This window comes from Octopus sinensis, linkage group LG6 (genome assembly GCF_006345805.1).
Source record: "Octopus sinensis linkage group LG6, ASM634580v1, whole genome shotgun sequence".
NCBI classification, from domain to species: domain Eukaryota; kingdom Metazoa; phylum Mollusca; class Cephalopoda; order Octopoda; family Octopodidae; genus Octopus; species Octopus sinensis.
In genome coordinates, this window is record NC_043002.1 from 35,385,912 (window position 1) to 35,410,235 (window position 24,324).

Here is a 24,324-nt window from a genome sequence, read left to right on the forward strand (position 1 = left end):
GGAAGACATTTGATGAGGTAGTCAAGCATGGCCTTCGAATGTTGGGCCTCACAGAGGCAATGATGAAAGACAGATCTCTGTTGATATGCTGTGACTTCGAGGACCTGACAAATAAAGTGAGTTCATGGCTGTTTCTAGCACCAGCTTCACATAGCAATCCCAGCCCATCCAAAGTACCTTGGGTCGCAGGATAGCCTACTGTACTTACCTTGGATCGTAGGATGATCTGCTGTGCTTGAGGAGACCTATTGAGTCAAGTACATCAACATAAAAATCAAAAAATCAAATGGAAATTGTAGTTGTGATACCTGTACTGGTAGCACGTAAAAAGCACCATTCGAACGTGGCCAATGCCAGCGCTGCCTTGACTGGCTTCTGTGCTGGTGGCACATAAAAGCACCCACTACAGTCACGGAGTGGTTGGCATTAGGAAGGGCATCCAACCGTAGAGACACTGCCAGATCAGACTAGAGCTTGGTGCAACCTCCTGGCTTCCCAGACCCCGGTCGAATCGTCCAACCTGTGCTAGCATGAAAAACAGACATTGAACGATGATGGTGATGTAACCCGCACCTAAATAATACTCACCTCGCCCTAATTACCCAATGAAACTAACCAATCTGCCGCAAGCAAACCTCTACCCAGTGAATTTACCAGTGCAAGAACAAAATTTCAATGTAAGAATTACCACTTTATTTACATTACCATCACAAATGTATCAATCATTTTCGCATCCTAACTGATGCATCTATCTGTACTCACATTCTGAAGAGATTTACTTACTCCAGTAAATCGAAACAATTGTAAATGCCACCATCATCTCTGCTTCTTACCTCTTTGTTACCTATTTAATTAAAGACATGCCAGCATAAACCACGAGTTTCCCATTGTTATTATATTCATTTTCTTCTCTTATATAACCTAAACTCCAGTTTACCAACCGAACCACTTGCTACTGTACAGTCTTACAAGAGACTGTACCTACCCAGCTAATAGCCAGGAGTGACTCTGGATTTAATTATCCCTTAGAGGTATTAAACCCTGTAACTTTATACATATATACGACGGGCTTCTTTCAGTTTCTGTTTGCCAAATCCACTCACAAGGGTTTGGTTGGCCTGAGGCTATAGTAGAAGAAGAAGACACTTGCCGAAGGTGCCATGCAGTGGGACTGAACCTGGAACCATGTGGTTGGTAAGCAAACTACTTTCGACACAGCCTCTTCTCCACCTTTATATATATATATATATGACTAGAGACCGAGACCTATGGAAGTATGCTGTGCGTGAGAAGACCCGACAAGACTAGTGAAGCCATAACCCATGGCCCCTACATGGGACGTAGTCAGTCCACCTGTGCATACCTTCCTCCTTGTGACACTTGTGAAGACCTGTTGAGGCAAGTGAAAATCCAAATCAAAATCAAAATCAAAATCAAATCAAATCAAATCAAACCAAATAAAAATAGATGAACATCAATGGAATCTGTATCCTTGTGGGTGGCACATAAGAAAACCATCCGAACGTGACCGTAGCCAGTACCGCATCAACTGGCCTCCGTGCTGTGGGCACGTAACAAACACCATCTGAGGGTGGCCGTTCGCCAGCCTCGTCTGGCACCTGTGTCGGTGGCACATAAGAAAACACCATCCGAGCGTGGCCGTCTGCCAGCCTCGTCTGGCACCTGTGTCGGTGGCACATAAAAACACCATCCGAGCGTGGCCGTCTGCCAGCCTCGTCTGGCACCTGTGTCGGTGGCACATAAAATCACCCACTACACTCTCGGAGTGGTTGGCGTTAGGAAGGGCATCCAGCTGTAGAAACACTGCCAGATCTGACTGGCCTGGTGCAGCCTTCGAGCTTGCCAGACCCCAGTTGAACCGTCCAACCCATGCTAGCATGGAAAGCAGACGTTAAACGATGATGATGATGATATATATATATATATATATATATGTATGTATATATGTATGTATGTATACATGTATGTATGTATACATATATGTATGTATGTATGTATACATATATGTATGTATACATGTATGTATGTATACATATATGTATGTATACATATATGTATGTATGTATGTATACATATATGTATGTATGTATACATATATATATATATGTGTATGTATACATATATATATATATATGTATGTATACATATATGTGTATGTATACATATATATATATATATGTATGTATACATATATGTGTATGTATACATATATATATATATATGTATGTATACATATATGTATGTATGTATACATATATATATATATGTATGTATACATATATATATGTATGTATACATATATATATGTATGTATGTATACATATACTTGTATTCCACCTGCCTTCGTCTTTTGTTTATTTCCATAAACCTGCCTTCGTCTTTTGTCTATTTTCATAAAGCTTCCCGTTATATGTATGTATACATATATATATATATATGTATGTATACATATATAAATATATGTTATGTATACATACATATATGTATATTTATACATATATCATCAGCATCATCATCATCATTTAACGTCCGCTTTCCATGCTAGCATGGGTTGGACGGTTCAACTGGGGTCTGGGGAGCCCGAAAGCTGCACCAGTCCAGTCAGATCTGGCAGTGTTTCTACAGCTGGATGCCCTTCCTAACGCCAACCACTCCGAGAGTGTAGTGGGTGATTTTATGTGCCACCGACACAGGTCCCAGACGAGGCTGGCAAACGGCCACGCTCGGATGGTGTTTTTATGTGCCACCGACACAGGTGCCAGACGAGGCTGGCAGACGGCCACGCTCGGATGGTGTTTTTATGTGCCACCGACACAGGTGCCAGATGAGGCTGGCAAACGGCCACGATCGGATGGTGCTTGTTACGTGCCCACAGCACGGAGGCCAGTCGATGCGGTACTGGCTACGGCCACGTTCGGATGGTTTTATTGTGTGCCACGTGCCACCGGCACTGGTACCACAAGATACAAATTCCATTGATGTTCATCTATTTTGATTTGTTTTGATTTGATTTTCACTTGCCTCAACAGGTCTTCACAAGTGTCACAAGAAGGAAGGTATGCACAGGTGGACTGACTACGTCCCAGGTAGGGGCCATGGGTTATGGCCTGACTAGTCTTGCCGGGTCTTCGGATGGTGTTTTTATGTGCCACCGACACAGGTGCTAGATGAGGCTGGCGAACGGCCACGATCGGATGGTGTTTGTTACGTGCCCACAGCACGGAGGCCGGTCGATGCGGAACTGGCTACGGCCACGTTCGGATGGTTCTCATGTGTGCCACCGGCACTGGTACCACAAACACATATATATATACACGCATGTATAGATATTCATATGTTAATATATATATATATATACACACACACACACACACACACATACATACATATATAAAAATATATTCACACATGATAAGGCCGATTTATGGGATTATCCTGGCTTTCACGCCCATAAAACACTTAGCTTTATGGCATATCATCAGATCCCAAAACCTGTTCGCTTAAGGCCACCTTAGAATGTGGAAGACGAAGGAGGAAAGACCTCGCTACTGTCAACAACAGCGGATTACCTCCCTTTGACTATCGATCGCAAGTGACTTGTCTTGTGGGTTCCAAATAGGCCAGCAGGAATGTGTGTACGAGTGGATGTCTGTATATGTGTGAGTATATGCACGTGTCGCTATGTATATATATATATATATATATGGACGTGCACATACATATATGTATGTGTGTGTATAAATATATGTATATATATGTGTGTGTGTGTGTGTGTGTATATATCATCATCATCATTTAGCGTCCGTTTTCCATGCTAGCATGGGTTGGACGGTTCAACTGGGGTCTGTGAAGCCGGAAGGCTGCATCAGGCCCAGTCAGATCTGGCAGTGTTTCTACGGCTGGACGCCCTTCCTAACGCCAACCACTCCGTGAGTGTAGTGGGTGCTTTTTACGTGCCAGACGGAGCTGGCAAACGGCCACGAACGGATGGTGCTTTTACGTGCCACCAGCACGGGGGCCAGGTGAGGCTGGCAACGGACACGAACCGATGGTGCTTTTACATGCCACCGGCACGGGGGCCAGGGGAGGCTGGCAACGGACACGAACGGATGGTGCTTTTACATGCCACCGGCACGGGGGCCAGGCAAGGCTGGCAGCGGGCACTAGCGGATGGTGCTTTTACGTGCCACCGGTACGGGGGCCAGGGGAGGCTGGCAACGGATACGAACGGATGGTGCTTTTACGTGCCACCGGCACGGAGGCCAGACGGGGCGGCGCCGGCAACGGCCACGATCGGATGGTTCGCTTAACCACAGCTGCAACTTCCACTGATGTTGATCGACCTCAATTTTGGTTCTGCTTTCTGATATCTGATTTGATTTGGTTTGATTTTGATTTTGACTGTTCTCACTGGTCTTGCCGGGTCTTCTCACGCACAGCATACTTCCATAGGTCTCGGTCTCTAGTCATTTCGGTTAATATAGGGCGTAACAAATATCAGAAAATCAAAAAAGTGTGTGTTCTTGATACTCGTTTAGAACAAGTAGTTTTACACCAATTACACTATTTTTTCTTAGTTTAAAGGCCGTGGACTGAAGATGTGAAATTTCCGAAGCCTCTCCCCCACCCCCCTTTCGCGAGCGCGCATTTTTTTCATGATAGTCGTTTAGAGCAAGTTGTTTTACACCTATTACGCTGTTTTTGTTTTTGTTTTTGTGCCCGGTTCAGACGCTTTCGGAAATTCCCGATATAAATATTCCGAGGCCTCTCCCCCACCCCTCTTTCGCGAGAGCGCATTTTTTTTGTCATATTCGTTTAGAGCAAGTTGTTTTACACATATTACACTATTTTTTTATTGTTTTGGTGCCCGGGTCAGCTCCTCAGATGCTTTCGGAACTTCCCGATGTGAATTTTCCGAGGCCTCTCCCCCATCCCCCTTTCGCGTGCGCGAATTTTTTTTTTTCATATTCGTTCATAGGAAGTTGTTTTACACCTATTACACACATTTTTTTTTTGATTTTCTGATATTTGTTACGCCCTATATTAACCGCCATTTCCTTGGTGAGACCTAAAGTTCGAAGGTCGTGCTTCACCACCTCATTTTTCTGGGTCTACCTCTTCCACAGGTCCCCTCAACTGCCAAAGTGTGGCACTTTTTCACACACCTATCTTCATCCATTCTCACCACATGACCATACCAGCGCAATCGTCTCTCTTGCACACAACAACTGATGCTTCTTAGGTCCAACTTTTCTCTCAAGGTACTTACACTCTGTCGATTATGAACACTGACATTACACATCCATCGGAGCATACTAGCTTCATTTCTTGCGAGCTTACGCAAATCCTCAGCAGTCACAGCCCAAGTTTCACTACCATGTAGCATGGCTGTACGTACACATGCACCATACAGTCTGCCTTTTACTTTGAGCGAGAGGCCTTTTGCCCAGGCTATTCTTACTCTAGCAGTTACACTTTCAGCACACCCGCCCCCGCTACTGACTTGGTCAGCTAGGTAGCGGAAGCTATCAACTACTTCTATATATATATATATATATATATATATATATACACACACACACACACATACATGTGCGTACTTGCATATCCACACATTTTGATAACTTTCTTTATACCTTATAAACGAATATTCCATTCTTTTATCAACTATAAACTTACCTTATTTATATTTAAATTTCCTCTATCATCTCTATTTAATTTATTCTAATTCTATTTATCTACTCTCTTATCTCCAATCAACCTGTAAACGCCACACACAAACATATAACAATGCAAATCATAAACTGTATCATGAATCCATAAACACGTAAAATATCCATGGGTATATCTTTTTCCCTCTGCAGATATTATAAATATATTTAATATTTACTGAGTATTAATTGAAACCGCTGTAAGGGATGATGATTGATTTGCTGTTAATAATAAACAATTATTAAATTTCCAATCTCCATTTGCTTTTTCTTATACATATATATATGGGTGGAAGCACTCCGTTGGTTACGACGACGAGGGTTCCGGTTGATCCGAATCAACGGAACAGCCTGCTCGTGAAATTAACATGTAAGTGGCTGAGCACTCCACAGACACGTGTACCCTTAACGTAGTTCTCGGGGATATTCAACGTGACACAGAGATTGACAAGGCCGGCCATTTGAAATACAGGTACAACGGAAACAGGAAGTAAGAGTGAGAGAAAGTTGTGGTGAAAGAGTACAGCAGGGATCACCACCATCCCTGCCGGAGCCTCGTGGAGCTTTTAGGTGTTTTCGCTCAATAAACACTCACAACGCCCGGTCTGGGAATCGAAACCGCGATCCTATGACCGCGAGTCCGCTGCTCTAACCACTGGGCCATTGCGCCTCCACACACACACACACACACACACACACACACACACATATATATATATATATATATACACTCTCTTTTACATATTTCAGTCATTTGACTGTGGGCATGTTGGAGCACTGCCTTTAGTCGAGCAAATCGACCCCAGGACTTATTCTTTGTAAGCCTAGTACTTATTCTATCGGTCTCATTTGCCAAACTGCTTAGTTACGGAGACGTAAACACACCAGCATTGGTTGTCAAGCAATGTTGGGGAGACAAACACAGACACACAAACATATACACACACAAGCACATATATATATATACATATATACAACGGGGTTCTTTCAGTTTCCATCTACCAAATCTACTCACAAGGCTTTGGTCGGCTCGAAGCTCTAGTAGAAGACACCCAAGGTGCCACGCAGTGGGACCGAACCCAGAACCATGTGGTTGGTAAGCAAGCTACTTACCACACAGTCACTCCTACACACACACACACACGCATAGCCACATAAGAAGTGTAGTGGTATCACAGGAAGGTTAATAGAGAAAATAGTTTTTTGTGTGGCAAATATGTGCATAAAATAGGTACTAAAAATATGCAGCAAATAGACTTCCTCTAAAACTTGGGGTGGTTGGGTGTCCTTAGAAGTATTAGGTAGCTTCTGTTACCTAGGTGATGAAGTTAGCAGTGGAGAAGGAAGTTCTGAAAGCATAGCTGATTAGAACTGGCTGGGCAAAGTTCAGAGAGTTTCTACCTTTGTTGATAACTAAGGGCCTCTCCCTTTGAGTGGAAGGCTGATTATATGACGCATGTCTATGTACAGCTATGCTATAGGGCAGTGAGACATGGGCTATGACTACAGAGGACTTGCAAAGGTTTGAAAAAAATGAAGCCAGCATGCTCTTCTGGATTGGTAATGTTGGTGTGCACATATGAGAAAATAAGTTAAGAAAACTGGGTATAAGAGACATCAGATGTTTTGTGCAAGAAAGGCATCATATGTTTACTAACTAATTAAATTAGGATAATTACTTGCTTCTTGACCTGTTTAATATCTAATTCCTCGTTTCTCTAATTTAATATCTCATCGGCCATGAACACTATGAATGTATTCTATACTAAACACTCCTATGCGATAGAGTGCTTAAGCTCAGGCTAGTCCTGCAGAACAGCACAGCTACAATTATCTCTGCCTATGCCCCACAAGCGGGCCTACCAAATGATCAGAAGGACCATTTTTATGATACCCTTCTACAGGCTACTTCTAAGAAGAGTGGCAATGACCTTATCTTTGCAGCTGGAGATTTTAATGGGCATGTTGGACGACAATCCGGTATCTTCACTGGTGTACGCGGGGGTCATAGTATTGGTTCCCGAAACGATGAGGGAATTAGCCTACTAGAGTTCTGTCATGCTCGTAACCTTTTAATCTGCAACACTAACTTCAGGAAACCAGACATCCATCTGATAACCTATCAATCAGGTGACTCTGCTAGCCAGATTGATTTCATCCTCACCAGACAGCAGGACGCAGGGTTGCTCTTAAATACAAAGACCCTCCCAGGTGTGTGAGAGAAAATTGTGATGTCACAGGAGAGAAATGTGTCCACATGGATGATGGTGCACTTGCTTTTAATGATTTTGAAAAGAAAGGCTGGAGAAGACACTATAAAATACTACTGAATTTGGAGAATAAATAGGAGGAGGAGAGCCTGCCAGATGTTGACTCAGTAGAGGGACCAGCTATCTGAATAGACTGCTCCCTGGTGGATAAAGCAATTAAGGGTATGAAGCCAGGAAAAGCCCCCGGCCCATCAGGAATCACTGCTGAGATGCTTAAAATATCTGGTGGTGTGGGCTATGGTTTAGTCACCTGCATTGTAAACCATGTAGTTCATGATGGAGTCATACCCAATGACTGGCATAGCAGCACCATAGCCAACTGCTACAAGGGTAAAAGCGATGCTCTAGACAGAAATAACTACAGGGGTATCAAACTGCTGGATCAGGTGAAGGTCATGGAGAGTGTCATAACCCATCTCATTAGGGAGAGAATCTGATTAGATGAGATGCAGTTCGGTTTTTGTGCCAGGTAGAAGCACTACTGATGCTATATTCCTGGTTTGACAACTGCAGGAGAAATACCTAGCTAAAGATAAACCCCTATACTTAACTTTTGTGGACTTGGCGAAAGCCTTTGACAGGGTCCCCCGATCCCTTATTTGGTGGCAATGCAGAAACTGGGAATAGACGAATGGTTAATAAGGGCTGTACAGGCCCTATACAGAGAGGCCAATAGTAAGGTTAGGATCGGCAATGAGTATAGTGAAGAATTCCAGGTAGAAGTAGGGGTCCACCAAGGATCAGCCCTCAGTCTCCTTTTATTCATCATAGCCCTCCAGGCAATAACAGAGGAATTCAAGACAGGTTGAATTCCTTAATTTATTGGATGTTAAGCGATGATGATGATATAGATATATATATATATACATACACAAACACACACACAAAAATATAATGTAAAAATAAATAACAAAGCATAAAGAAAATTCCATATACACAGTGCAAGCATGTGTAAGAGATCCACATCATTATTGATAAGGCTGTGAAGAACTGTGGTTCACTAATGAATCAATTTATTAATGAACTAATATCTAGCTAATTAACAATAAAACTAATATAAATTACTACTATTATGTGTATGTGTGTGTGTGTTTTACTTAGCTGCATGACTGATACAAAGAATAACATGTTACAACATGATTCCACATCCAAACTAACAAGACTTATGACAGATAGATAGATGGATGGCTGAGTTTGTTTACTCATAGTTATCGAAAACTGCTGACTGATATGTATGATTGCAAGGAGAAAGATGCAGACACATTTGGTACAGATGACAACTGATAATTTCTTCTAAATAACCTGTTCAGGACTACAGATCAGACATGCAGCTAGTTTCCTAAGACACCATATCACAGAGTGAGGCATTTTGTCAAAGGCTTTCTTCAGATCAACAAATGCTAAGTACAACAGATTATTCTTGGCTAAATACTTCTCTTTCAGTTGTCGCTTCTCCCCAGCTCAAAACCAAACTGCATTTCATCTAGCTTAATTCCATTCCTAATTAATTGGGCTACAACTCTCTCCATAACTTTCATTACCTGGTCCAGCCTCTATAATTACTTCTATCTAAGATATCTCTTTTAGCCTTGTTACAGCTGATTATGATGCTGTTACATCACATTTCTGCAGATTACACCTTCCTGAATAATCTGAATAATTATACAGGTGACTAGACTGTATCCTATTCTACCAGATACTTTAAGTATCTCAGCAGAGTCTCTTGATGAACCAGGAGATGTCTCCATCTTTATATCATTAATTGCCTTATCTATCATACTACTGTCAACTAGAATAGCTGATTCCAATGTTTGGTTCACAAGGGGGATTTCTTTCATTCATTTAATAGCTTTACATAAAAACTCATAGACACCTCTTTCTTTTCAGGATCACAGTGAAAGCATACCATTATCCATCCATATACACTTCTCTCCCTTATCATCTCAATTCTCTCGGACACACTGTCAAGTAATCTAGAGCACTTCAAGTCTCTGACCTTCACACTGTTAGACATTGGCAAACCTCTTCCTCTTTGCATTTGCCATGACTAGATAAACCTGAAGCCTAGCTTCACTTTATAAATACATATGTGTATTATATATATGGAGAGAAGTGTATTCCTATGCAAGAAAGAATATAGAATTTAGTTGGGGGTTTGAAAATGCATCTGAATCTCAATCAATTTATTCAGTACTAAAAAAACCGGTTCTGACAATTTTTTCGTTTGTCATTGGTAGAAAAACAAATAGGAAAAAGGCTTAGAAGAATTTAAAGTTACAGGGAAAAATTTGGAAAAACCTGTTTAAACAATCAACTGTTCATAGAAATTGAGTGTCACGGAGATAGACAGTAATATAAGTTGAAATGTTTGGTGAAGTTCATAAAGGTCATACATAATTGTAAGTTCAGTAATATTGAGTTTTATCAATGATAAAGTTTTTTTTTAAAAATGGCGAGGAAGAAAAAGAGTTTTTTTTCATAATTTCTATCATAGTGTATGAAGGAGGGTTCTTTATTGCTGGTTTTACTGATGAGAGTTTGAAATGTTTTAAGTTAAAATTGCTTTATGTATGTATGTATGTACTGGTTCAGTTAGCTGAGTATTTATTTGTTTTTTTTTCCTGAGGGTGCAGTTTTGACCAGAAAACAATCTTATTGGTTCAATCTAGGGTGATGTCAGTAGCAACTGGTGTTTGAGAAGGTGTAAGTAGTTTGGAGTTAGGGTTTTGAATCCCTGAGGTAACCTGTTAGTTAAACTTTTGATTTATATCTGTTGTCTCTGGTCATTTTTTCATAAAATTGAATTTTTTCATTATGATGTATTAAGATAGAGTATAGAGTTGTGGTTTATCTTTTTTAATAAACATATTTTTTCTTATTTAATCAGAATTGGGCTGAAGTGTTTCCAGTGCATTGATAGAGATGGAAAATCTGATATTATGGGTTTTTGTTTGTGAGGCACAGGCTGTTTGTGATGCACAGGTGAAATGATTTTTTTATGGTGAATATTTGATCTGACTTGAAGTCATGTTAAACCTTCCATAAGGTTGATCTAGGGCCCGCAGTTACAGCAGTTACATTTTTTGACTGGTGGGCTCGTATTTTTGGTGGGTAGTTTGATGCTAGTAAGTAACCTTTTTAGGGATTTAGGTTGTCTTTTACTTTTAATAATTTATTCATCTGAAGGGGTATAATAATAATAATAATAATAATAATTGTGTACAGTGCTCAGGTGCACTACAACTCATCTAAAGTGTATATATAATCAGGTGTAGTTTCGGCGGATTTCGGAAAGCATGAGGGCCTTAAAAGATGCAGTGTCATGGCAGTCAACAACTGACGCAGGCAGTTTATTCCATGCTTCAGCAACTCTTAGCGTGAAAAAATGTTTCCGAAAGTCATGGGAGCTGTATTGTTTTCTGACTTTGTAGGCATGTCCACGTGTGTTAGACACATGGAGATCAAAAAGGTGTTCAGTGTTGTTGTTGGTGAGGTGGTTGATAACTTCGTGGGTGTTTACCAAGTCCGTCGCCAAACGCCGGAGCTTCAGTGAATCCATGCCCAGGGAAACAAGGCGCTCAGAATATGGTAGGTGTCTGATGGAGGGTATGCGTTTGGTTGCACGTCTCTGGACAGATTCCAGGAGGTCAATGTTCTGTGCAAGATAGGGGTTCCAAACTGATGATGCGAATTCCAAGTGTGGTCGTACCATAGCTGTATACAGTTTTAAATAGATGGCTGGAGAGCGGCTAACAAAAGACCTGCTGAGTGATGCCAAGACACCCTCGGCCTTCCTGACAATCTTAGAGATATGCTTTGACCAACGCAAATCACTGCTGACAGTGATGCCTAGGTCACGCTCGCAAGAGGATTTCTTGATATCAGTGTTGTGGAGGGAGTATGTGAACGCAGGGTTTTTTCTCCCAAAATGCATGGTGGTACACTTGTCCACAGCCAGTTTCAGTTGCCAGTCTGTGATCCATTGCTGCATTGTGTCTAGGTCTGATTGCATTGTGTCTGATTGCATTGTGTCTAGGTCTGATTCATCTGAAGGGGTATATTCTGATGAATGATGTTGTATGCTTCAATATTACTTGGATTGTGCGTTGATACATAAGATAAAGTTTTAAGTGTGCCAGGGGGTTTTCTTGTTTTTTGTAACTCTTGGAAAAGGACATGGAATCATACAAATTTTTTTTTACATAATTGTATGAATTTCATGTACAGAACACAAATTCTCAAAAATTTCCTACGAATTCCTTCCAAATCAAAAAAAAGTTATGAGGACTTATATGGGGTGCTTAAACCAGAACTTCACCCTTCATATACCTATCTTTATATGTAAAATTATCTTTTTCTACTTCTTTAAGGGGCTCTCCTCATCTCTATGTATAGCTATGTAGGCAATCCTGTGTCCACTCCACCGATTTTGTTTCCTCATAACTTCCAGAAAAATACATAATTTTCTACAAATACACTTCTGATTGTATAGATTCCTATTCTATCGAAATTTGTTGTGAAAAAAAATTTTCTGTGGGTGGGAAGAGGGATTTCGGAAAATTTACACGAGTTGGCTTTGTTTCCTCATGACTTTCAGAAAAATGGGTATTTTTGAATGAAATTGTAAGATTAGGGTTAGGGTTTTCAGTTTAGAGAAGAAAACAAAGTAAATAAATATTAAGAGGGAGATAAGTAATAAAAGAAGCAAAGGGACATAACTAAGTTCTCATTCTTTATGAAGAAGACCAGCGGCACCACAATTCATTTTTCCTGAACTCGAAATCCTCAAACGTGAAGGAATATCACTCAGCCGAGTCACAAAACAAGATTCTTCAGTGGTTGGCCAGCGTCGACTAATTATGAATATGTACACTTGCGAAAATTGTAATTCACCGTGTGGCCTTACTACACGTGGTGTCGCTATTGATGGGAAAATGTACTGCAAGGATCTGTAAAAAGAGGAAATCAGTTCGTCACCGTTCATTCTTCGAAAAAAAGCCTTATTTCACTGTACAATATCATTTTGAACATTTATTGTTGGTCACGCGATATGTTGCAAGACGATATTATGCATGAGTCTTCCATAAACAGTCGGACTACAGCCATAGATTGGAGTAATTTCTGCCGTAGGTAATTGTTCAGTTTAGGGATATTAAAAAAGAAAATAAAAGTTTTTATTTTTCCGCTAAATAAAATAGTCAGAAAATGTTATTGCCTTCACAGCGTTTTACAAAATCAAACTAGAAACTGGATAAAACAGAGAACACAATTGAAAAAAATTTAAAACGAAAGCAATTCACCATCTTGGGTTGAAAAGTTGGGAGCGCTGGGAAACCTCTCTAATAGCTATTGAGGCACGCTTGCAGCATTGCCGCGGGTGATGGCGAGGCTGATGCGCCCTCATGAGCCTCACCAGTTACCTCTGCAAGGCGAGTTGCCAGTGAAGACAGGAATCTCGCAGTTAGCGGTCCGACCACATCAAAATGTCTCGAACGTCACAGGATGGAAAATGTAATTGGCCGACAGATCGCGGTATTTCAGGATTTTCTTCCGCTCAGGCGCAGAAGCTGTGGATCTCGCCCTGTTGGCAGCATCCAGGATGTGAGAAGAAGCAAAGGAATCACTAACTGTGACATCCAGACAAAGCATCTACCTTGCGACCTGATGCCCATCACATCTGGACTACCCAGATGGTTCCAGGATGGAGGGGATCTTTGTCCGGGTCAAGCTCCTCTTGAGCATCAGGTTGAAGTCCGTATGACGCGCGAAGCGACCAGCATTCAGGTAGCAAGAAAGGCCGTGGAGGCCTGTGGAATCAAGGAGCCTGCTACAACGACAGATCAAACCCGTGCATATGTTAGCTCCCACTCTGAGGGCAATGGAGACACGAAGTTCGTCCAAGCTGAGTAGGCCACGGGGATGGCAACACTCCAGTCACCCGAGTATTTGGCGCTAGCAGACAGTAAGCAGCACCTTGAAAACTGGTCCGACTGGATGAAGAGGAAGTCGAAGGTGGCCTTCGATTCCCAAGCTCTCTGACTCCGACAGTCCTCCACCTTCTCAGGAGCAGACAAGCTCAATTCTCTCCAGTGTTGGAGAGCTTCATACAACTCCCTGTTGGAACTGGTCCATGTTGAAGAGGAGAGAATGTTACTCACCAGGGTGGAGTAGGCGTGGGTGGAGGAAAGGAAACAAGGGAGAGAGAGGGAGAAACACGAAGACCAAGACCTCCAAATCACTTGGGCAATGCAGCCTGATCGCTGGACGTTGGAGAGAGTCCGACATTGACGAAGCATTCGAGTCTCTCAAAGATTAAGTTATCGAAGCACTGGAGGCACGATGGGAATCGGTAAAATGAGCTGACTCTGAGTAAATACAGAAGATAGGGATCGAGAGGTAATTCCTAAGTATGAAAAAACCTTGATGGGGTTCGATAGCTTCAATATTTTTCAGCAATTGCTTCCACTGGAAGATGGACTCATAGGCAAGGTCAGTGATTAGGGCACCTAGAGAACACCAAGCCGATGTGGAGGGACCGCAATGGAAGGGAAGGACTCTGCACAAAGGTCAATAGTTGGTTGATGTTGAGAAGCCGGGTGGTTGAGGATCCGGAGCTCACATTTGAAGCTGTTTATTTGGAGATCCCGGCGACCAAGCTCTCTAACTATCATGTTTGCAATGGCGAGAACCTTGTCCAAGGTGCCCCCCCCCCCACACACACAAGCCTCGTCGAGATACTAGACGTTGGGGTCTAGCTCGACGCCCATCTTGGTGATGTCTTCAATGCCCAGAGCGAGCCCGAGTGGTTCGCCCTGTTGAACTTCTGAGGCGGAGGTGATGATTTGGTCATTGAAAAAGAGATAGGAGGGCTCCCGATAAGCCTAACCTGCAAGGCGATAGAGTTGTGGGACCTCTCTTACTGAGCTGAGGACAGCATTGCGGCTGATGGAGTTGAAGGCATTCTTCAGGTCAAGTTTGAGGATGACCTTGGGTGACAAAGGTTGCAAGTTGGCATAGGCTCTGGTAGCGTGGGCAGCAGCTTCACATCCTAATTTTAAGTTTCATTTTGTAGATATATGTGACGTGGGTCAGTATGTATGTGTACGAGTCCGCCAATTTTTTTTTTTTCATATTAAATTACGATATAATCGTAATCTACGCGCTCTAAAAGGTATTTATGAAACATTTCATAAAAAATTACCCATTTTTGTGAATGTTATAAGTAAAGCTGGCAAGTGAATTTTCCGAAACTCCTTGCCTCCATCCTCGGAAATGTTTTTCACAACACACATACTCCGATATAATGAGAATCTACACAATCGAAAGCGTATTTATAGAAAATCTCATTAAATGATATCCATTTTTCTGGATGTTATGAGGCAACAAATTCGTGGGGAGGGTTTACACACGTGTAGGAATTCTCTGAAGACCTTTTGACCAGCTGACAGTACTATTTTCCATCTCCATGAGATGAAAAGTTAAATTTGTCTTTGTATGTAGTCTTGTAGTCTGATGAGCTGTCCACAAAGCTGCGGCTTTTGTGGATGCGAAATCATTGGTCACTCAATGACCAGACATTAACTTTATTGCTTTAATATGTATATTAAAAGTAATTGGGTCCATGTCCGGTCATGGAGTGACCGATGTTTCGCATCCTCAAAAGGTCTAGACTTGTGGACGTTTCGTCAGACTGTAAAGCCAAAGGCATATACATATACGCGCGCACACACATATATATATATATATATATAAGAGAAATAACCTCTATTAAGTAATTCAATTGATAATGAAAGATATTATCTATATTAAATCAAATCGATAATATTAAAATTAATTCGATTTAAAAATATAGCCACTCTTCAGGTCTTGATAAATTTCTTAGTAACGCTAGGTTCTGAGTTTAACGTTTAAAATTTCAGTTAACCGGTATTCTTCATTAAGATAAGTTATGATTTTATGTTTCATTAATATTGTTACATTTTATTCGATTATTTATTGTTACGATACGTGTATTTCTATATATATTTCTTAATTATTATATGTTAAGATAAATACATTTATTTTATTATTTTAGACCTGAAGAGTGGCTATATTTTTAAATCGAATTAATTTTAATATTGATTTAAAGATATAGTCACGAAACGCGGGTAGTCAATTTATTGCTTATTTTATTTAGTGATTTTTAGATTAATATTTATTATAATATATTAAAATTTTTTCTATATGATTTAATATAGATAATATCTTTCACTATCAATTAAATTACTAAATAGAGGTTATTTCTCTTAATTATATACATATATATTGTGAAATTGGATTTAGTATTGCTAAATTGAATTTTTCCCTGTAAGTTTGGAATTTTATATTCCCTACTATTATTTATAATTATAAATAAATAAATAAATAAGTGTGTGTATCATTTCTAAATCTCTCAGAGAGAGTTATGCAGTAACAGCACGATAAAGTGATGTGTTGTTGCCAACTTAATTTGGCAGTCCCAGGAAAGGGAAGAATGCTACTGCTATTTAACCACAAGAAACACCGTTTCTAGTTGGCTACGTGACACAAGCGTTCTGTGTTTTCAAACAGGGGAGATAAGCACCTCCACTCAACAAAGCTAGCATTCAGAGACTAGTTTCAAGGTAATTGCTCTTCATTAGTCTGGAGTAGCTTGGCCTTGCTAGATGTCATACACACACACACACACACACACACACATATTAGGAAATTAGAGGTTATGGCCGGTCAGAGAGTGACCATTGGTGTGAACCTATAAAGCACTTAGCAATATAGGCGATTTATCAAACTCAAATGACTTTTAAAAAATACATTACTACTCTAATGCTTTAGAGCAGGGGTTCTCAAACATTTTTATCTATGGACCCCTTTAATTACTAATTTGTTCTGGTGGACCTCCAGAGCCATTCGATGTTTAAAAAAACTAGTTTTATAGGTACTTGTTTCAAAATTCCTATTTAGTTTTCAACACATTAACATGTATAGGTTGAACTATGTAAAACATTAGGGAAAGGAACCTGGCTGTTTCTTTATACGAAAAAGAGAACAAAATTTTGGAAATTTATGATTTTCTTTTTCCCTCCCGCCACCCCTCACTACCCCAGTTCGGACCGGTTTTGACCAATTTAAAAAAAATTTCACAATGCACTTTACCCGCGAGAAAAACGTTTTCGGTGAAGAGAAAAAAATTTGTTAAATGTGTGATTTCAGGGAGATCTGGCTGTTGTCTCTAGCACACCCCAAGACCTCACTCGGTTTTTCTCAATCTCACGTCTATTGATGTTTTTCAATATTTTTCTCCCCATAAACATTATATTGGAATGATAATGCCAAAGTAACACACGCGTAATCCATTGCTGGGACAAAGAAAAAAAATGGTAATTTAAATTTTTACTCGCACCCCAACCGAGTGAGTGTATGTGTGTAAGAAAATTTAATTTCAAACAGATAATTAAGCTATCAAAATAAATCATCTTTTGCATACCTTTTATTAAAATCACTCTGTATAAATCCCAGCAATAATGTTTTCAGGCTCTCCAATATCAATATTTTAGAGTTATATAAATAGAAACAATCGGGACCAGGGAGTAGGGCTAAAAGAATCACACATTTTAAGATTTTCCTTTTTTATATAGCATAAATGTGTTTATGGAGGAAAATAGGGAAAAACATCAATACATATTTGAGTGAGGAAAAAAAAAAAGGCGAGTGGTCTTGCGGTGTGCTAGAAACAACAGCCAAATCTCCATTAAATCACACTTTTTCCTTGTTCTCTTCCGAAAAATTTTGCCTAACAAATTTCTGTGTAATCGTGATCTATGCCGTTTGAAAGGTATTCTTATAAAATTTCATTAAAAAATACCTATTTTCCTGAAAGTTATGAGAGGTAAAAAATGTCGGGTAGTCTGAATTTTCCGAAACTGCTCTCCTCAACCCTTTAGAAAAATTTTTTCCAACAAGTCTTTACATAAACTCACTCTTCAGGATCTAAGCGATTATTTGTTGGAGGCAACAAAATAAGCGGAGGTGTGGGTATACATATATATATATATATCAAATAGGATAAGTTCCAGACTGTCTGGCTAATTTTTTTTATAAATTTAAATTTATTTAATTTAATGAACATAGTGAAAATAATAGATTCTAATACATTCTCCTATTTAACTCAACTCCCGGTTTTTCTAGAAGATTTTTAATTGGTTAACTGCTCTCGAGTGCGTATGCTACGTGTGTAAAAGGAAGCGAAAAGATGAAATAAACGAGGGAAAAAAATAGTCGAAGTAGAGCTCTTACGATTTTAGTATTAGGCATACTGCATATTACCTGGAAGAGTTAGTCAATGAGCAGCTCTTGTCTCTCGTACGTATAATTTTCGTTTTTCTCTAAATAGCAATACCTATTTTTAAAATATTCTTTTATTTTCATAAATCATTATTACTTTATATGTTTTTTCAAATAATTTTTCATCTCAAAAATCATGTTTTTCTCGTTGTTAGCAGATTCGCTGACAATGTTATTCGAATTATCGCTAAGGACAAAAAAGTCATATTTTAGATGTTCGTCCATTGAATAGATAACTCACCTAACTAGTGATCGAATTTCATTTCTCTATCATTCTAATTTTATTTATTATCATTTTTTTAAACTTCTTTCCATAACACATATAATATTTTATGAGTATATATGCCAGTACTCAACCTTCGGGGAATCATATTTTAAGAATTTGTAAGCATAAGCAAAAAGCGCACATGTCCTTATCTGCGTACGTGCTATTGAGATTATTCGATAAATTATCGACATATGTTGCTTATGTGGATGGTGTATGCCAGTTGTAGCAACGAAGATTTTTAAAATTAAGAAAAATAAGAACTATCATTGCTGTTTGGCTCTCTTTATGAAAATATTAATAACTAAATAGGCATAGTCCATGGGGTTACTTGTGTTAGTTTGTCGCAGATTAAACATGAATAGAATAACCTTGCTGTTGCGTAGGTCATTTTACCATAATATTGTATTAAGAGATATCGAATTCTTTTCTTTTCCTTTTGCAAGACACCATTTATTAATCTGAATTATGCAGCTAATCTGACATCAACGTTTGTCGGAAAAACGAAAGGACACGACACGTGCTAATCCCGTTACCAATTATTCAGTTTATTATTACTAGCCGGTATTCTAGATCAGTGTCTACTATTTGGGGTCCACTAGTTTAAGCACCCATATAACCCCTCATAACATTTTATCTTTTTTTGGAATTTTCAGAAAATGTCGACGAATTTGTGTTCTACACCTGGGAATTCATACTATTATGCAAAAAAAAAAAAATCAAGTATTTTTGTGTATAGTTTAAGGGCTATTTAGATGTTATTTTTAGTGCATCTCACGACCACCTGGTACCTTCTTTGTCACTGGTGTATTGATGTTTTTCAATATCTTTCTCAAAACCATGACTTTCAAACATCTGTCGGTGCTCACGAAGAAGAGTGGACCCGCGCTAGTCATTCAGAAAGTGAAAATAGAAAAAAAATTTAAAATTGAAATAAAATGTATTTCAAAAGATGTTTTAGAATGTTCTGAAAACAGTCATCCCCGGTTTTCCCATATTTTCTTCTCCACAGAAACTCATCTAAATGGGATTCAATCATATTTGTATTTGTACTACGATTCTACTCTTAAATCTGTATTTATATAATTCAACACTTTCCTTTTAGAAATGAATATGCAGCACCAAATCTCTGAATGTATGACAAAATATCATAGAACATTTCAAATAACAGTAAATCGAATTATAACGAAATGATTAACATTTTATGGTACTATTTAAGAAGAGTGGTCCTGGTGCGCGCACTCGCGTACTATCGCATCCGCGCAAGTTAGTCGTGACTAGTCTAGCCTACAACGACTTCCTAGCAAAGTAAATAAAACACAAAATAATTTTTTTTCACAAAGTAAATAATTTTTTTGAAAACAAAGCACGAAGTAAGGATCGACTAGTCACGACAAGCTAGCGCGGATGTGCGAGTGCGCGCACCGGGACCACTCTCTTTACTCTTTTACTTGTTTCAGTCGTTTGAATGCAAATCGACCCCAGGACTTATTCTTTGTAAACCTAGTACTTATTCTATCGGTCCCTTTTGCCGAACTGCTAAGTTATGGAGAAGGTAAACACACCAGCATCGGTTATCAAGCGATGTTGGGGGACAAACACATATACATATATACGATGGGCTTCTTTCAGTTTCCGTCTACCACATCCACTCACAAGGCTTTGGTCGGCCCGAGGCTATAGTAGAAGACACTTGCCCAAGGTGCCACGCAGCGAGACTGAACACGGAACTATGTGGTTGGTAAGCAAACTACTTCCACACAGCCACTCCTGCGCCTCTTAAATATTACCCATTTTATTTTCATTTTCTTAACGACTAGCATGGGTCCACTATTCATGAGTACCCACACTTTCCCATCGTGCATTCAAAAAACTCTCTTGACATTTCTGCATTTCCTGCATGCAAAATAAGTTTTTTTTTGAGGGATGGGCGTTATCACTAATTTTTGTGGTGATCTTTGCCGCCTCGTAACTACTTTCATTATGTTTGGCGGGCCGTTATTCTCTTTAAAAAATTTTTTTTTAATATAAGACCCTCTGCACCACAAAACTTGTTTGGTTGAGGAAGGCACGACAACTTTTGTGCATTAAAATACAGGCAATCCTCCGGTATTAGTAGACGATGTCATTCACTCTCTTTTTCTACTTCGCCTCTTTATGCCATCAGGGGATATTGTATGGGTGAATATCGTTTACTAATACCGAATGTATTGAGAGAAAAGTTGGGCATAAGAGGAATCAAATGTAGCATGCAAGAGAGAAGACTTCATTGGTTTGGATATGTGATGTGTACGAATGAGGATAGCTGCATAAAGAAGTGCTGATCACTGAAAGTGGATGGTACTTGCGGAAGAGGGAAACCCAAGAAGATGTGGGGTGAAGTGTTAAGGACCAGTCTCTGGATGTTGGGTCTCACAGAAAATGACAATGGAGATGTCTGGTGATATGAAATTCCTGTCGGTATGGTCATGTGATGCATATGAGTGAGGACAGCTGCAAGATGTTGAGTTTTGTAGAGATGACAAAGGACTGAGGCAACTGGTGATATGCTGTACTTGCAAACATTTACCCAGCAAAGTAAAATCCATGTCCATGATATGTTTGACAGGCCACTGTGTATTGAGGCTCTATTTTTTTTATTTTATTGTTCATAGAAAAGCAAAATCCAGTTCTCGTATTTACATAGAGAGATATTAGTTTCAAAAACAAGTTGAGTTAGTCAGGAGTATTTGAACAAATGTCTTGAAGTGGATTTCCAGCATACGTGATTACTTAACCACACAAGTCAGATGGCTTTCAAAAGATCAGGTGCTATGTCACATACATGATAGCATGAACAAGTCTATGAATGAATTTTGGGTTTCTAAGCTGGGATATCTGACAGAAATATTTGTTCAACAAGCATATAACGTAGAGATGGAATCATTCTTATTTCACCAGTTAATTTTGTTAAAAAAGAAAGTTGTAATTTTGAAGAATAGTGAAAACTGGCAATTTTGAAGTTTCCCTTAATGTATAAAAGCTGCGTAAAAGAAATGATTCCTGTTGTAGTTGATCATTTGACAAAGCTTGGAAGAATAAAACTGACTTCTATTGTTTGTTACTGAGCACAGAAGTGTATGATTGAGTTTCAAATCCTTTCATAAATATATCGTCTAATATTGATCTTAAATTACGTAAAGTGGAAGAAGCATCTATATCCAGTGATCGCATACTTAAAATCAAGAGGAATACCGCATTGTATTTTTAAAAAAATGCATTATTAGTTTTGTTGGGATTTTCTACTTTGCATTTATTTGAATTGGGATTTTCAACTCCCCTGTAACATCAAAAATAAGAGGCATAGTTTCATTGAAGGAGAAATGAGGATCTACTTAGCACAAATATGTTTAAACATTGATAATGTTGCAAAAAAATATGACTCATGTTTCCAACTGATAACTTGCTTAATATACTTACTCTCTTTTACTCTTTTACTTGTTACAGTCATTTGACTGCAGTCATCCTGGAGCACTGCCTTTAGTCGAGCAAATCGACCCCGGGACTTATTCTTTGTAAGCCCAGTACTTATTCTATCGGTCTCTTTTGCCGAACCACTAAGTGACAGGGACGTAAACACACCAGCATTGGTTGTCAAGCAATGCTAGGGGGACAAACACAGACACAGACACACAAACATATACACACACACTTATATATATATACATATATACGACAGGCTTCTTTCAGTTTCCGTCTACCAAATCCACTCCCAAGGCATTGGTCGGCCCGGGGCTATAGCAGAAGACACTTGCCCAAGATGCCACGCAGTGTGACTGAACTCGGAACCATGTGGTTGGTTAGCAAGCTACTTACCACACAGCCATTCTTGCGCCTACTTCAGCATTTTCAAATACATTCTTGTTTTATGCTGTGTTAATGTTTACAAATTCTTTTGGTTATTGTTTCTGAATGTATATACAAAATGTGCTGCAGTATTTATATTTAAGTGCACTGTGAAGAATAAGTTTAATGGAAAACTATGTCATTGGTTGTCAGTAAATCATTGCTATTTTGTTTGTCTAACAGTCTGTCAGTTCTTAGTTGCCTCTCCACTGTCCATTCTTAAAAAAGAAAAAACACTGCTAACAGGAGTATTTACATTACAGAATAGTTTAGATTTTTTTTTTATGTTTGTTTGATAGATAGTTTACAAGCACAGCTGTGTTTTGTTTTGGGTTTGGTCCTATTTGCATTGCATGATGGGCAAGCATCTTCCTTATTCTCAGGTTGAACTATGTTTTGCAAGTAAAATTTGGTAGACAATAACTCTGAGAGCTTGTCAAGTACATTGTGTTTCTGTGTATCAGAAGAGGTGATTAAAAGAGCTGGCAATAGGAAAGGCACTGATAAAAACTATCAAACTCTTGCCAGCATGGACAAGATCTTTGTAAAAGGGTCATTCATGTACTATTTGATTCCAATTCTCCTTCTAAACATGTTTGGGCTGTTTGTTCAAATGACTGGGAGATTATTACCTCATTTTGGAAGCAAGTAGAGGTTAGCAACAGGAAGGGCGTCTGGCTATAGAAAACCCTGTCCCAACATGTTCTCATCTGACCCATGCAAGCATGGAAAAATAGATGTTTAAACAATGATGACATGTGCAATTTCTGTTGGTGTTTGTCTTGTCCCTATATATGCTTTAATATGTGACGTGATTTAAAAAATAATTCTCTTTGTTTTTGTCCTGTAATTTAGCAATAATTGCAATACCTCTTAATTTTCTTCAGTCTAGATACTGAAAAGTTACTTTTAAAGGTGGTGAGCTGGCAGAATTGTTTGTCTCAGTTGTATTTCATCTGTCTTCTATGTTCTTAGTTCAAATTCTTTTGTGGTTGATGCCAAAATTTGAAATCAATATTTAGAAATTGATGGCAAATGAAGTTAATTAAAAATGCTTTTCTTTTTTTTATCATTTTCTAAACACAGGTGCAAGCACAAGTATGGTGCTTAAGAAGCTCATTGAAAAAGCACCAAACTGAAGTAACTACTGGTGTCAATATGATTGACCAAAACTCTGAAAGGCAGAGTACTCCAGCATATGCCAATGATAGAAACCACTGAAAGTATAACTTATAAAAGGTATGTTAGCCATATTTTTAGAAAAAAGTTTATTTTATTTTGTATTGGAGGGCCTCGGATTAGCAGAGTTTTTAAAACGTTGGATAAAGTACATAGAAATATTTACTTTACATTTTGGGTTTAAATCAATCATACCAAAGTGAACTTTACCTTTCTTGCTCGGTACAAAGTACCAGTCAAGTGTATCAACTACCCCTTCCCTTCAAATAGTGACCTTGCACAAATGTTAGAAATCAATATTACTCTCAAGTTGGTGACTGATGTGCCTTTAATGTTTATATTTTGAATTCAAGCTATTGAAGTTTCTATGTAGCCTTTTGAACTGCTGGAAATAGCAGCCAAATTTTCTTCCACTCACATCTTATCTTATAAAGGAAGGACTTACTTAGTGTTGAGAGAAAAACTGAATGACCAGCTGCATGTTGAGAATAAACGAAGCTATTCAGAATTTTAAATAAATAGCATTGAAAAATTACTTTGATTCAAGCTGGTTTGTAAATATTTACTGTGAATATCATTAGATGTTTACAAGCTTACTAGATTTTGTAGTTGACACTTCTATAATTCAAAGAAT

At 39.0% G+C, this 24,324-nt stretch overlaps 1 protein-coding gene and 2 long non-coding RNA genes across 4 annotated transcripts in view; 2 read left to right on the forward strand and 1 right to left on the reverse strand.

Annotated features, from left to right (window-relative positions):
• The window catches only part of LOC118763879, a 26,855-nt gene extending 14,889 nt beyond the window's left edge, over nucleotides 1-11,966 (reverse strand). Inside the window, exons 1-2 of the long non-coding RNA XR_004999637.1 lie at nucleotides 11,955-11,966; nucleotides 986-989 (exon numbers count right to left, since the gene is read on the reverse strand). This is a non-coding gene — a long non-coding RNA (uncharacterized LOC118763879). The remainder of the gene's footprint in view (nucleotides 1-985; nucleotides 990-11,954) is intronic.
• Nucleotides 1-24,324, forward strand: part of LOC115213430 (2-phosphoxylose phosphatase 1-like) — a 43,044-nt gene that overhangs the window by 7,066 nt on the left and 11,654 nt on the right. Inside the window, exons 2-5 of one of the 2 annotated variants that reach the window (XM_036503829.1) lie at nucleotides 6,234-6,238; nucleotides 8,991-8,994; nucleotides 18,206-18,379; nucleotides 23,598-23,750. The gene's annotated coding sequence lies outside the window, so the exon portion shown is untranslated. Of the gene's footprint in view, nucleotides 1-6,233; nucleotides 6,239-8,990; nucleotides 8,995-18,205; nucleotides 18,380-23,597; nucleotides 23,751-24,324 lie in introns of those variants that run through there. The other variant, XR_004999635.1, reaches the window with a different exon arrangement.
• LOC118763878 overlaps nucleotides 9,491-24,324 on the forward strand; it is a 29,253-nt gene continuing 14,419 nt past the window's right edge. Inside the window, exon 1 of the long non-coding RNA XR_004999636.1 lies at nucleotides 9,491-9,546. This is a non-coding gene — a long non-coding RNA (uncharacterized LOC118763878). The remainder of the gene's footprint in view (nucleotides 9,547-24,324) is intronic.